We start from the raw sequence: 12,303 nt of genomic DNA on the forward strand, positions 1-12,303 counted from the left end.
GCCTCCTGAGTAGCTGGGATTACAGGTGCACACCACCATCCCTGGCTAATTTTTGCATTTTTAATAGAGATGAGTTTTCACCATGTTGGTCAGGCTGGTCTCAAATGCCTGACTTCGTGATCCACCCGCCTCAGCTTCCCAAAGTGCTGGGATTACAGGCGTGAGCCACCACGCCCGGCCAAGCCCTGGTTCTTTGTTCACATCCTGGCAACACATGAAATCTCTGACTCAACTTATTTGGTGGCTATGCTTCGGCTTGAGAACAAAAGTTTCAAAGAGCAATGAAATGTTACTTAGCTTGGACTTTTTCTCTGTTTCATGAAAATGATTTAAGTCTTGTGTGTGCTTGGTCGAGGATTCTGGAAACTGAATCTTAGCTTACTCATATAGATACATATATATATTTTTCTCTCTAACCTGGAGACAAAAGAATGGTTGCAGGGAGGAATGATTGGCTCATTGTTATGAAAGCATCAGAGAAACTTTCTCAAAGGGAATTAAGTTTTGAGAATAAAGGAAGGGTGTTCCAAGTATAATAGATTGTATGGGAGCAAGGTCCCGCCACATGGAAATGCCATGTACAAAGCTAAACAGGTGGTACAAAGCACAGGACATGGTGTGTTGATATCAGGGATGGTTGAATCTTAGGATCTAAGGAAGGAGTGGTGAGAGATAAGGCTAGAAGTCGAGAAGTTTCTTGTAATAGCAGACCCAGGATTCATTCTTCCAACAAGCAATTTTTTCAGCCTCTATTCTGTCTTCTGTCCCAAGGGCTGTGGGTGTGTAAATAAGACTTGTTTTTTTGTTGTTTTTGCTTCAAGGAGTGTAAATTCCTCCCACAAAACCTGGAGGGGCTTGCATCCCTCCAATGGTATCAGAGAGTGAATAGAGAAAATGTCCTGCAAAATGGTCACACGATCACTGCTGTGTTTTTTGTTGTTGTTGATGTTGGTTTTTTGCTTGTTTGTTTTTGTTTTTGAGACAGAGTCTTGTTCCATCACCAAGGCTGGAGTGCAGCAGCGTGATCTTGGCTCACTGCAACCTTCTCCCCCGGGTTCAAGTGACTCTCCTGCCTCAGCCTCCCGAGTAGCTGGGATTACAGGTGCCTGCCGCCACACCCAGATAATTTTTGTATTTTCAGTAGAGAAAGGGTTTCACCATGTTGGCCAGGCTGGTCTCGAACTCCTGACCTCAAGTGAGGCCCACCTCGGCCTCCCAAAGTGCTGGGATTACAGGCAGGAGCCACCCCTCCCAGCCCAAAGCTGTGTTTTAGAAATGTCAGTGATGCTGGTATGGAGGATGGACTGGAGGCAGGAGACCCTAGAAGTGGAGAGTCCATTGCAATGACACAATCAAGAGAATATTTGACTGGGCATGGTGGCTCATGACTGTAATCCCAGCACTTTGGGAGGCCTAGCCAGGAGGATCACTTGAGCCTACAAGTTCGAGACCAACCTGGGCAACATAGTGAAACTTTGTCTCTATTAAAAAAATAATAGGCTGGGTGCCGTGACTCATGTCTGTAATCCCAGCACTTTGGGAGGCCAAGGCAGGCAGATCACTTGAGGTCGCGAGTTCAAGACTAAAAATACATCTCTACTAAAAATACAAAAAATTAACCAGGCATGTTGGTCCATGCCTGTAATCCCAGCTACTTGGGAGGCTGAGGCAGGAGAATCGCTTGAACCCAGGAGGCGGAGGTTGCAATGAGCCGAGATCATGCCACTGCACTCTAGCCTGGGTGACAGTGCGAGCCTCCATCTCAATAATAATAATAATAATAATAATAATAATACTTGAGGCAGATTGGGAGGAACAAAACCAGGGGATAGAATTGGAAGTTGTTCAGAGCTAGATTTCAGAAGTACATTGGGAAGAACTTGGTAATATTTTATAATCAGTTGGTCACTGGAGGTTAGGGATAAAGGGATCGTCAAAGTGAGAAAGGTCTTGAGTTGTAAGGAAGAGATATATGACACAATATACCAAGACAGGTGATACAGAAGGGAAAATAAGTTTTCAGCAGAAAGAAGAAGGAGGGTTTGGAAATGTTGAATTAGCTGTGCCTGGCGTTCTTACAGAAATATGTCTGGTAGACAGCTGGATGTTGTCAGATGTTCAAGATCCTCTCAGGTAGGGTTCAAGGTATAGATTTATAAGTCACAGGGGAATTTCTCCAAGCAGGGTGAGGAGGAGGAGCTTGAAATGACAACATAGTAAACAGCACTCAGAAAGGAAGGAACAAGACGGAGAGTGTGTGGTGGGGAAAAATGGGAGTAGACAAACTTGAATGAGAAACTGGTGAGGCCGGGCACAGTTGCTCTTACCTACAATCCCAGCACTTAGGAAGGCTGAGGTGGGAGGATCACTGGAGACACTAACTTTGAGACCAGTCTGGGCAACATAGCAAGATCCCGTCTCTATAAAAAACACAAAAAAGTATCTGGTGTAGTGATGTGCACCTGTGGCCCCAGCTACCCAGGAGGCTATGTTGGGAGAATCACTTGAGTCCAGGAGTTTGAGGCTGTAGTGAACTATGATTGTATTACTGCACTCCAGCCTTGGTGACACAGCAAGATCCTGCCTCAAAAGAAAAATAAGGAAGGAAGGAAGGAAGGAAGGAAGGAAGGAAGGAAGGAAGGAAGGAAAGGGAAGGAAGGAAAGGGAAGGGAAGGCAAAGAAGGAGGGAGGGAGGGAGACAGAGAGGGAGGGAGGGAGGAAGGAAGGGAGGAAGGGAGAAAGGGAGAAAGGAAAAGAAAAAGGGAAAGGAAAGAAGGGAGGGAGGGAGGAAGGAAGGAAGGAAATGGAAGGGAAGGGAAAGAAGGAGGGAGGGAGGGAAGGAAGGAAGAGAAAGAAAGAAAAGGGAAAAGAAAGGAAAGAAGGGAGGGAGGAAGGAAGGAAGGAAGGAGGGAGGGAAGGAAGAAAGGGAAGGAGGGAAGGAAGGAAGGAGGGAGGGAGGGAAGAAAGGGAAGGAGGGAAGGAAGGAAGGAGGGAGGGAGGGAAGAAAGGGAAGGAGCGAAGGAGGGAAGGAAGGAAGGAGGGCGGGAAGGAAGGAGGGAGGGAAGGAAGGAGGGAAGAAAGGGAAGGAAGGAAGGAGGGAAGGAAGGAGGGAAGGAAGGAAGGAGGGAAGGAAGGAAAGAAGGGAAAGAAAGAAAAAGGGAAAGGAAAGGGAAGAAAAGAAGGGAAGGAGGGAGGAAGGAAGGAAGAAAAAAAAGGAGTGGTGAAAGGTAATAAAATCCTTGGAGAGATCTACAGACAGTGAGAAAGGATATTGGTGGCTAAGGCAGGCCACGTCACTGTTGGGATAAAGACCATGGTCACAGACTGAGGGATAGATAACAGTAATTCAGAAAATGATATTAAGAAGCTAGCTAATGGTGATAACTAACCTTTAGGCTAATGGCTTGAAAGACAGGAAGGGTTGAGAATAGGAATTTTTAAAAACGAAAAGTGGCTGGGTGCAGTGGCTCACGCCTGTAATCCTAACACCAGAGGAGGCCAAGGCGGATGGATCGTTTGAGCCCAGGAGTTTTAGACCAGCCTGGGCAACACGATGAAACTCTGTCTCTACAAAACATACAAAAATTAGCTGGGCATGGTGGCACACACCTGTGGTCCCGCTACTCAGGAGGCTGAGGTAGGAGGATCACTTGAGCTTGGGAGATGGAGGTTGCAGTGAGCTGAAATTGTGTCACTGCACTCCAGCCCAGGCAACAGAGTGAGACCCTGTCTCAAGAAAAAAAAAAAAAAAAAGTGACTAGCCTTACTGTTGAAACGTTCCCAGTGCCATCAGGTGGGAATTTTGACAAAATCATTGTTTTTCTTGGGTAAATCTGCTCAAATGCTGGTAATAAGTGGAGTAGGCTTCTCAATATACATCTCCCATTCCTGTCTGCCTAAAGTCTTGTGTTATGTGATATTATATGTAATATCTATGAGCATTGAAATACCTGGAGTGTTGAGTACTCTCTGAAAAAAATTAATTATGCAGAGAAATGGCCTTTCTCAATTAAGAAAATGAGTGCAGGTGAAAACCCTGCTTCTCCTTTTTTTTTTTTTTTATTTTTAGGCTACGGTACCGTGACATGATCACAGTTCACTGCAGCCTTGAACCCCTGGGCTTAAGCGATCCTCCTGCCTGAGCCTCCCGAGTAGCTAGAACTACAAACACATGCCATGATGCCTAACTCATTTTATTTTATTTTTCATAGCGACGAGGTCTTGCTTTGTTGCTCAGGCTGGTCTAGAAATCCTGGGCTCAAATAATCCTCTTGCCTCCGCCTCTCCAAGTGCTGAGACTACAGATGTAAGCCACTACATTTGGCCCAAACTCTGCTTCTTGACTTTTGTGGCCATCAAAGGCTCTGCCTCTTACTAGTCATGTGACAATGGGCTAGCTACTTATTCTCTCTGAGTCTCAGTACTCTTATTGATAAAACAGCAATAATATCACATTACGAGGATGTTTCTGGAGACATGCATTGTGCACCATTAATTTTCTTGGAGCCTGGCAGAGTTAGGCACTCAATAAACGTTAGCTCCCTCTTCCCCACCCCCTACCTGCATTTGATCACCAAGCATTTGATTACTTTGGCCTGAGCCAACTCCCTTAACAAATGTTTCCACCTTAGATTAAAATTAATTCAAAGACAGGGACGGGCAACACATCCTGTAAGGGACTAAGAAAATGGCATTAATTTTGCAAATTAATAAATATGCAAATGGCAGCTTTGCATAGACTAGGCTATATAAGCAGGAGTTAAATTGTGCTGTAAATTATGCAGTGCCATATGGAGCAGATACCCTTGACTTCGCATGCAAGGCAGAGACAGCCGAAGCAGCCCTTGCTGTAATGGCTTCTGAGAGTGAGTGGCACGTTCGTCCAATGGCAAGCCTGGTGCTGAGTCACGCAGCTGATTCTGGAGTGGCAGTGGGAGCCCCATGGCGAACAGGCTGCAACCCAGCTAGTGCTGAGAATAGTCTGGGAAAGAACACTCTGTTGTAGTCACCAAGAGGATGGTCACCCACCAGCTCATGTGAGACAGCCACTTGTGCACTGATCACACCGCTTGGGGGAGGTGGCAGGATGGGAGGGCTCTCTTGGGTTCCCAGAGCCTGAGCTGGTATCGCCACCATTCCAGCTTCAAGGCAGGTGTGACTGGCCTGGGGAAATGTGAGTTGCTGCTAGATTGATACATCAATCATTAAGAAACAAATAGTCTAAGAACGGTCCAGGTGTTCTGCATTTTGCTAAATAGATGCTGGAGGGCAGCAGTTTCTTGTTATGATTATTCAGCAGTATCACCCAGGGAACTTTTTAAAAATATATTCCTGGGCTCCTGCTTCTGGAATTCTCATGCAGCAGGTCTGAGCTTGGATCTGGGAACCTTTTTTCTGTTTTTGAGACAGGATCTCACTCTGTCACCCAGGCTGGAGTGCAGTGGTGCGATCATAGCTCACTGCAACCTCAACGTCCAGGGCTCATGCAATCCTCCCACCTCAGCCTCCCGAGTAGCAGGAACTACAGGTGCACACCGCCATGCCTGGCTAATTTTTGTGTATTTTTCTAGAGACGAAGTCTTCTTATGTTTCCCAGGGTGGTCTTGAACTTCTGGCCTCAAGCAATCCTCCCACCTCAGCCTCCTGAGTAGCAGGAACTACAGGTGCACACCACCATGCCTGGCTAACTTTTGTATATTTTTCTAGAGACAAGGTCTTCTTATGTTTCCCAGGATGGTCTTGAACTTCTGGCCTCAAGCAATCCTCCTGCCTTGGCATCCCCAGTAGCTAGGATTACAGTGTACACCACGACTGTCTAATTTTCAAAAAAAAAAAAAAAAATTATAGAGACAGGATCTTGCTATGTTGCCCAGGCCGGTCTTGAGCTTGTAACCTGAAGCCATTCTCCTGCCTTGGCCTCCCAAAGTGCTGGGATCCACTAGTATTTTCAATGTGGCCTCCCCCTCACACTTCTGCAATAAAAGAGGTTTCACTGCCGTATGGTTCTGCAGGCTGTACAGGAGGCATGGCGCTGGCATCTGCTCAGCTTCTGGGAGAGCCTCAGGAAACTTACAATCATGGTGGAAGGCAAAGGATAAGTAGATACTTCACGTGGCTGAAGTAGGAGCAAGAGAGAGAGGGCGGAGATGTTATACACTTTTTAAACAACCAGATCTCTTGAGAACTCTGTCATAAGAACGGCACCAAAGGGATGGTGTTAAAGCACTCATGAAGGATCCACTCCCATGATCCAATCACCTACCACCAGGCCCCCCTCCGATATTGGGGACTACAATTCCACATGAGATTTGGGTAGGGACACAGATCCAAACCATATTACCTGGACTTACACACTTGGCATGATGGAAAACACCCATTCATAAAACCACACAGAAAACAACGCCTGCACAACTGTGGCGCTTACCATACAAACGCAACACTGCAGTAGAAGCTTGGGCTTTGCAGTTTTCATGAGGTGCCAACAAATCCTGCTTGCTTCATGTTCAATGCTGGAAACTTCGACATAATTCCTCAAGTCTCGGTATCTTTAACTGTAAAATGGGAATGATTAAAAAAGACATGATCCCCCAGAGCAACTAGAGGGTTAAAAGAGGAAACACGGCCGGGTGCGGTGGCTCATGCCTGTAATCCCAGCACTTTGGGAGGCCAAGGCGGGTGGATCAGGAGGTCAGGAGATCGAGACCACCCTGGCCAACACCGTGAAACCCAGTCTCTACCAAAAAATACAAAAAAGTAGCCGGGCGTTGTGGTGGGCGCCTAGAGTCCCAGCTGCTGGGGAGGCTGAGGCGGGAGAATGGCGTGAACCTGGGAGGCGGAACTTGCAGTGAGCCGAGATTGGGCTATTGCACTCCAGCCTGCGCGACAGAGCGAGGCTCCGTCTCAAAAAAAAAAAAAAAAAAAAAAAAGAGGAAACACATTCTTTTTGTTTTTGTTTTTGTTTTTGAGACGTAGTCTCTCTCAGTCACCCAGGCTGGAGTGCGATAGCCCAATCTCGGCTCACTGCAAGCTCCGCCTCCCAGGTTCACGCCATTCTCCTGCCTCAGCCTCCTGGGTAGCTGGGACTATGGGCGCCCACCACCACGCCCGGCTAATTTTTGTATTTTTAGTAGAGGCGCGGTTTCACCATGTTGGTCAGGCTGGTCTCAAACTCCTGACCCCAGGTGATCCACCCCCCGCCCCCAGCCTCCTAAAGTGCTGGGATTACAGGCGTGAGTCACCGCACCCGGTCTAGGAAACACGTTTAAAGGCAGAAGGGGTTTAGCGAGCTAATGAGGTGTTTTAAGTGATTAAGTAATTAAGACTATGTCCTGAGCCCGATCTGCCTCTATAAAACATCCACTGAATCCGGCTGCTGTTTCCATCCTCCCAGCCAACCCTCTTCTACTTGGCAGGGCTTCATATCCTCTCTAAAGCCTGAGATCCTGCCCGTCCGCATCTCATTTCCGGGGATAAACATTTCCATGGATCCATGAGAGCTGGCTGTGTTTGCCATCCCTGGAGATATCTCATTTTACAGCTGGGCAAACCCCAGCATGCACAGTTCGTGTCTTTGAAAAGTCGTGCCGTTATAGAAATGTCTGGGCAGCAGGTGGCAAAATGGTGTTGTTATCGGAACCACATAGATAATCACGCCTTGCTACTAATCATTCTCCATCTCTTTCGTGTTTTGTAATTTACAAGGGCCTTCCACGTCCATTACCCTGCCCAACCCTTCCAGCAACCCCTGTGAGGTGATTGAGTATGGAGATACTGGCCATGCCCTTGGACAGCACGCTGTCTTTTTCAAAGCACTTCTACTCCCATTATCTCACTGGACCTCCCTCACACCCTCAGGAGATGGAAACTGCGGGAATGCTCAGAAGAAGAAACCAGGAAACAGAAAGAGCACTTACTGGGGAAGATCCCATAGAGCCAATGACTGCATCCTGGCCTGGACTCAGATGCAGGTTCCCCTAACACCGTGTGCTGATTCCTAGACATAAAATCCACCCCTGCTACTACTCCTTTCCTAAACAAATGGACTTTTTTTTGTTTTCTTTTCTTTTTTTTTTTTTTTTTTTTTTTTTTTGAGACAGGGTCTCACTCTGTCACCCAGACCGGGTGCAATGGCACGATCACGGCTCACTGCAGCCTTGACCTTTCCTGGCTCAAGTACTCCTCCTGCCTCAGCCTCCCAAATAGCTGAGACTATAGGCATGCACCACCACATCAAGCTATTTTTTTTCTCCCCCGCCCCCACTTTTTTTTTTTTTTGAGGCAGAGTCTCACTCTGTTGCCCAGGCTGGAGTGTAGCGGTGCGATCTCAGCTCACTGCAACCTCCGCCTCCTGGGTTCAAGTGATTCTCGTGCCTCAGCCTTTCGAGTAGCTGGGATTACAGGCACGTGCCACCATGCACAGCTAAATTTTTTGTATTTTTAGTAGAGATGGGGTTTGCCATGTTGACCAGGCTGGTCTTGAACTCCTGACCTCAGGTGAACCACCCACCTCAGCCTCCCAAAGTGCTGGGATTACAGGAATGAGCCCCTGCACCGGGCCACATTTTTTAAGCTATTATAAAATATACACTTAAGTTATTATTGACTATAGTCACCCTCTTGTGCTGTGAAATACTAGGTCTTGTTTGTTCTATATATATATTTTTTTGTAACCATTAACTATTTCCTCTTGCCCCCAACCAAACTTATTTTTGGAAGCTTCATCCTACAATACATAAAAATGTACCATATCTTGCAATAAACACTCATACACACACACACACATACACACACACGTATGTAGGTCAGTGGGTTGCAGTTGGGTTGTCACCTTAAGATCTGTAAACAAGGGCCAGTGCGGTGGCTCATACCTGTAATCCCAGCACTTTGAGAGACCAAGGCGGGTGGATCACCTGAGGTTGGGAGTTTGAGACCAGCCTGACCAACATGGAGAAACCCCGTCTCTACTAAAAATGCAAAATTAGCCAGGCATGGTGTCGCACGCCTGTAATCCCAGCTACTTGGGAGGCTGAGGCAGGAGAATCAATCGGTGGAGGTGGAGGTTGCGGTGAGCCAAGATAGAGCCACTGCACTCCAGCCTCCAGACTGGGCCACAAGAGTGAAATTCCATCTCAACAACAACAACAAAAAAAGATCTGTAAACATTTAATTAGACATGCATATTAATGTTTGGCTTTGTAGTGTTCTTCTCACATTCTGGGAGCATTTGGGAAACTCTGTCTCAGGTGCGGCTATGAAGCTCTATGGGGTTCTTTGTTTTCTGCCAAAGCATTCTGGTGAAATATTTCTCAACATGAGCCTCCGTGTGCTCTTCCATATGCTTAACTCGATAGCTCAGGATGTCTGCACAAGTGACTTCGCTCCTCCTCGGGGACTTTCCTCTTTCCTACGTCTGTGTGCCTGAGGCTAGAGCCTCCCTCCTGAGCTGCTCCCATCTGCATCAGCAGATCGCCGGGCCTACGGCACGGCTGTCTCCTGAGCTCCTCTTTCCTCATCACCCTGGTGAAAGCATTCATCTTTCTCTGGTGTTAGATTCTTTGTTTTGGGAATCCCAGAACCTCCCACTTTCTTAATGCTCTCCCTCATTTTAGCGAAACAACATCATATAGGGGAATTCTCTCTCTGTCTCCGTCTCTCTCTCTCTCTTCTGTTTTTTAGAGATGGGATCTTGCTCTGTTGCCCAGGCTGGTCTCGAACTCCTGGACTCAAGCGATCTGCCCACCTTGGTCATACAGGGAAGTCTTGAGAAAAGTGCCTGAAAGTGTGGGAAGTCTTTTCCTTTTCCTTTTAGGTGTCTTTTTTGTTCTCAATAATCTCAATAAGATGTATGTGTGTCCACGTGTATAGGGACATATTTGTGTCCTTAAACACATGGACATAAATATGTCTTCAGCCTCTCCCTTCCCAACACACAAATTAAGAAGTTTGTTTTATAAATGTGGAATAATAGACACTGAAGAATTAAAAAAGGTGAGTGGGTATGTGGGGGTAGTAAGCATTCAAAAATTACTTATTACTATTTGGGGACCTCTTTTTTTTTTTTTTTTTTTTTTTTTTTTTGAGATAGAGTCTTGCTCTGTCGCCAAGCTGGAGTGCAATGGCACAATCTTAGCTCGCCGCAACCTCCGCCTCCCGGGTTCAAGTGATTCTCCTGCCTCAGCCTTCCAAGTAGCTGGGATTACAGGCAGGCACCGCCACGCCCAGCTAATTTTTGTATTTTTAGTAGAGACGGGGTTTCACTGTTGGTCAGGATGGTCTTGATCTCCTGACCTCATGATTCACCCATCTTGTCCTCCCAAAGTGCTGGGATTACAGGCATGAGCCACCGAGCCTGGCCTGGGTACTATTACTAACGGTACCCAAATCACTCTTCTAGCAATGGCTGAACTAAAAGTCCAGACTTCATCACTATGTAATATATGCATGTAAGAAACCTACACTTATGACTCTTAAATATATAAACATTTTTTAGAATTACTATGTGCCCCATGAATATGTACAATTATTATTTTTCAATTAAAAAAATAAACATATAGGCCAGGTGAGGTGGCTTACGTCTGCAATCCCAGCACTTTGGTAGGCCGAGGCAGTTGGATCGCCTGAGGTCAGGAGTTCAAGACCAGCCTGACCAACACGGTGAAACCCCGTGTCTACTAAAAATATAAAAATTAGCAAGGTGTGGCAGCTCCCGACTGTAATCCCAGCTACTCAGGAGGCTGAGGCAGGAGAATCACTTGAATCCCATAGGTAGAGTTTGCAGTGAGTCAAGATGGCACCACTGCATTCCAGCCTGGGCGACAAAGTGAGACACCATCTCCAAAAAAACAAAATAAAATAAAATAAAAAATAACCCCCACCTAAAGAGTTTTGTTTTATAAAATGACAGTTTTGATCTTGGATTCTATTTACATTTTTCTTGAAACAATCTAATTTGCCTCAAGGCAATGTAGATGACATTGACTGTTGTAAGGTGTATACAAGTAAAGGTACGGGAAATAAAGCAGAAAAATGAGTGTTATAGAGTGAATTGTATACCTCCCACCAAGATTCAGATGTTGAAGCCTTAACCTGCAATGCGATTGTATTTGGAGATAAAGTCTTCAAGGAAGTAATTACATTTACACGAGGTCATAAGGGTGGAGCTCTAATCCAATAGGCCTAGAGTCCTTATAAGAAGAAAAAAGGCCAGGCATGGTGGCTCACACCTGTAATCCCAGCACTTTGGGAGGCCAAGGCAGGAGGATCACCTGAGGTCAGGAATTTGAGACCAGCCTGACTAACATGATGAAACCCTGTCTCTACTAAAAATACAAAAATTAGCTGGGCTTGGTGGCACATGCCTGTAATCCCAGCTACTCGGGAGGCTGAGACATGAGAATTGCTTGAACCTGGGAGAAAGAGGTTTCAGTGAACTGAGATTGCACCACTGTACTCCAGATTGGAAGATAGAGCAAGAGTCCATCTGAAAGAAGATGAGGAGGAGGAGGAGGAGGAGGAGGAGGAGGAGAAGGAGGAGGAGGAGGAAGAAGAAGGAGGAGGAGGAGGAGGAAGAAGAAGGAGGAGGAGGAGGAGGAAGAAGAAGAAGAAGAAGGAGGAGGAGGAGGAGGAGGAGGAGGAGGGGGAGGGGGAGGGGGAGGGGGAGGGGGGAGGGGAAGGGGGAGGGAGAGGGAGGGGGAGGGAGAAGGAAGAAGAAGGGGAAGGGGGAGAAGAAGAAGAGGAGGAGGAGGAGGAAGGGGAAGGGGAAGGGGAAGAAGAAGAAGAGGAAGAGGAGGAGGAGAAGGAGAAGAAGAAGAGGAAGAGGAGGAGGAGAAGGAGAAGAAGGAGAAGAAGAAGGAGAAGGAGAAGAAGAAGAAAGAAGAAAGAAGAGACACCAGGTACCAGGAACGTGCACAAAGAGAAAAGGCCATCTGAGAACACAGTCTGCAAGCCAAGGAAAGAGGCCTTGAGAGAAAGTACAAAAGTAAGTGTTACAGAGTGATTTGTGTCCCCTGCCCAAGATTCAGATGTTGAAGGCTTAACCTGCAACGTGATTGTATTTGGAGATAAGGTTTTATTTTTTGTTTTTTGTTTTGTTTTGTTTTTTTGAGACAGCGTTTCACTCCAGTCACCCAGGCTGGAGTGCAGTGGTGCCATCTCGGCTCACTTCAATCTCTGTCTCCCAGGCTCAAGTGATCCTCCTGCCTCAGCCTCCCAAGTAGCTGGGACTACAGGCACACACCACTGTGCCAGGCTAATTTTTGTGTTTTCTTTGTAGAGATAGAGTTTTTCCACGTTGACCAGTCTGGT

The 12,303-nt window shown here is 46.6% G+C and overlaps 1 long non-coding RNA gene across 1 annotated transcript in view; it reads right to left on the reverse strand.

The window, feature by feature from the left end:
* Positions 1-308: 308 nt before the first annotated feature.
* Positions 309-12,303, reverse strand: part of LOC135969877 (uncharacterized) — a 148,911-nt gene continuing 136,916 nt past the window's right edge. Inside the window, exons 4-5 of the long non-coding RNA XR_010585239.1 lie at positions 6,425-6,551; positions 309-773 (exon numbers count right to left, since the gene is read on the reverse strand). This is a non-coding gene — a long non-coding RNA (uncharacterized lncRNA). The remainder of the gene's footprint in view (positions 774-6,424; positions 6,552-12,303) is intronic.

The sequence above is a fragment of the Macaca fascicularis genome, chromosome 3 (assembly GCF_037993035.2).
Source record: "Macaca fascicularis isolate 582-1 chromosome 3, T2T-MFA8v1.1".
In the NCBI taxonomy this organism is placed as follows: domain Eukaryota; kingdom Metazoa; phylum Chordata; class Mammalia; order Primates; family Cercopithecidae; genus Macaca; species Macaca fascicularis.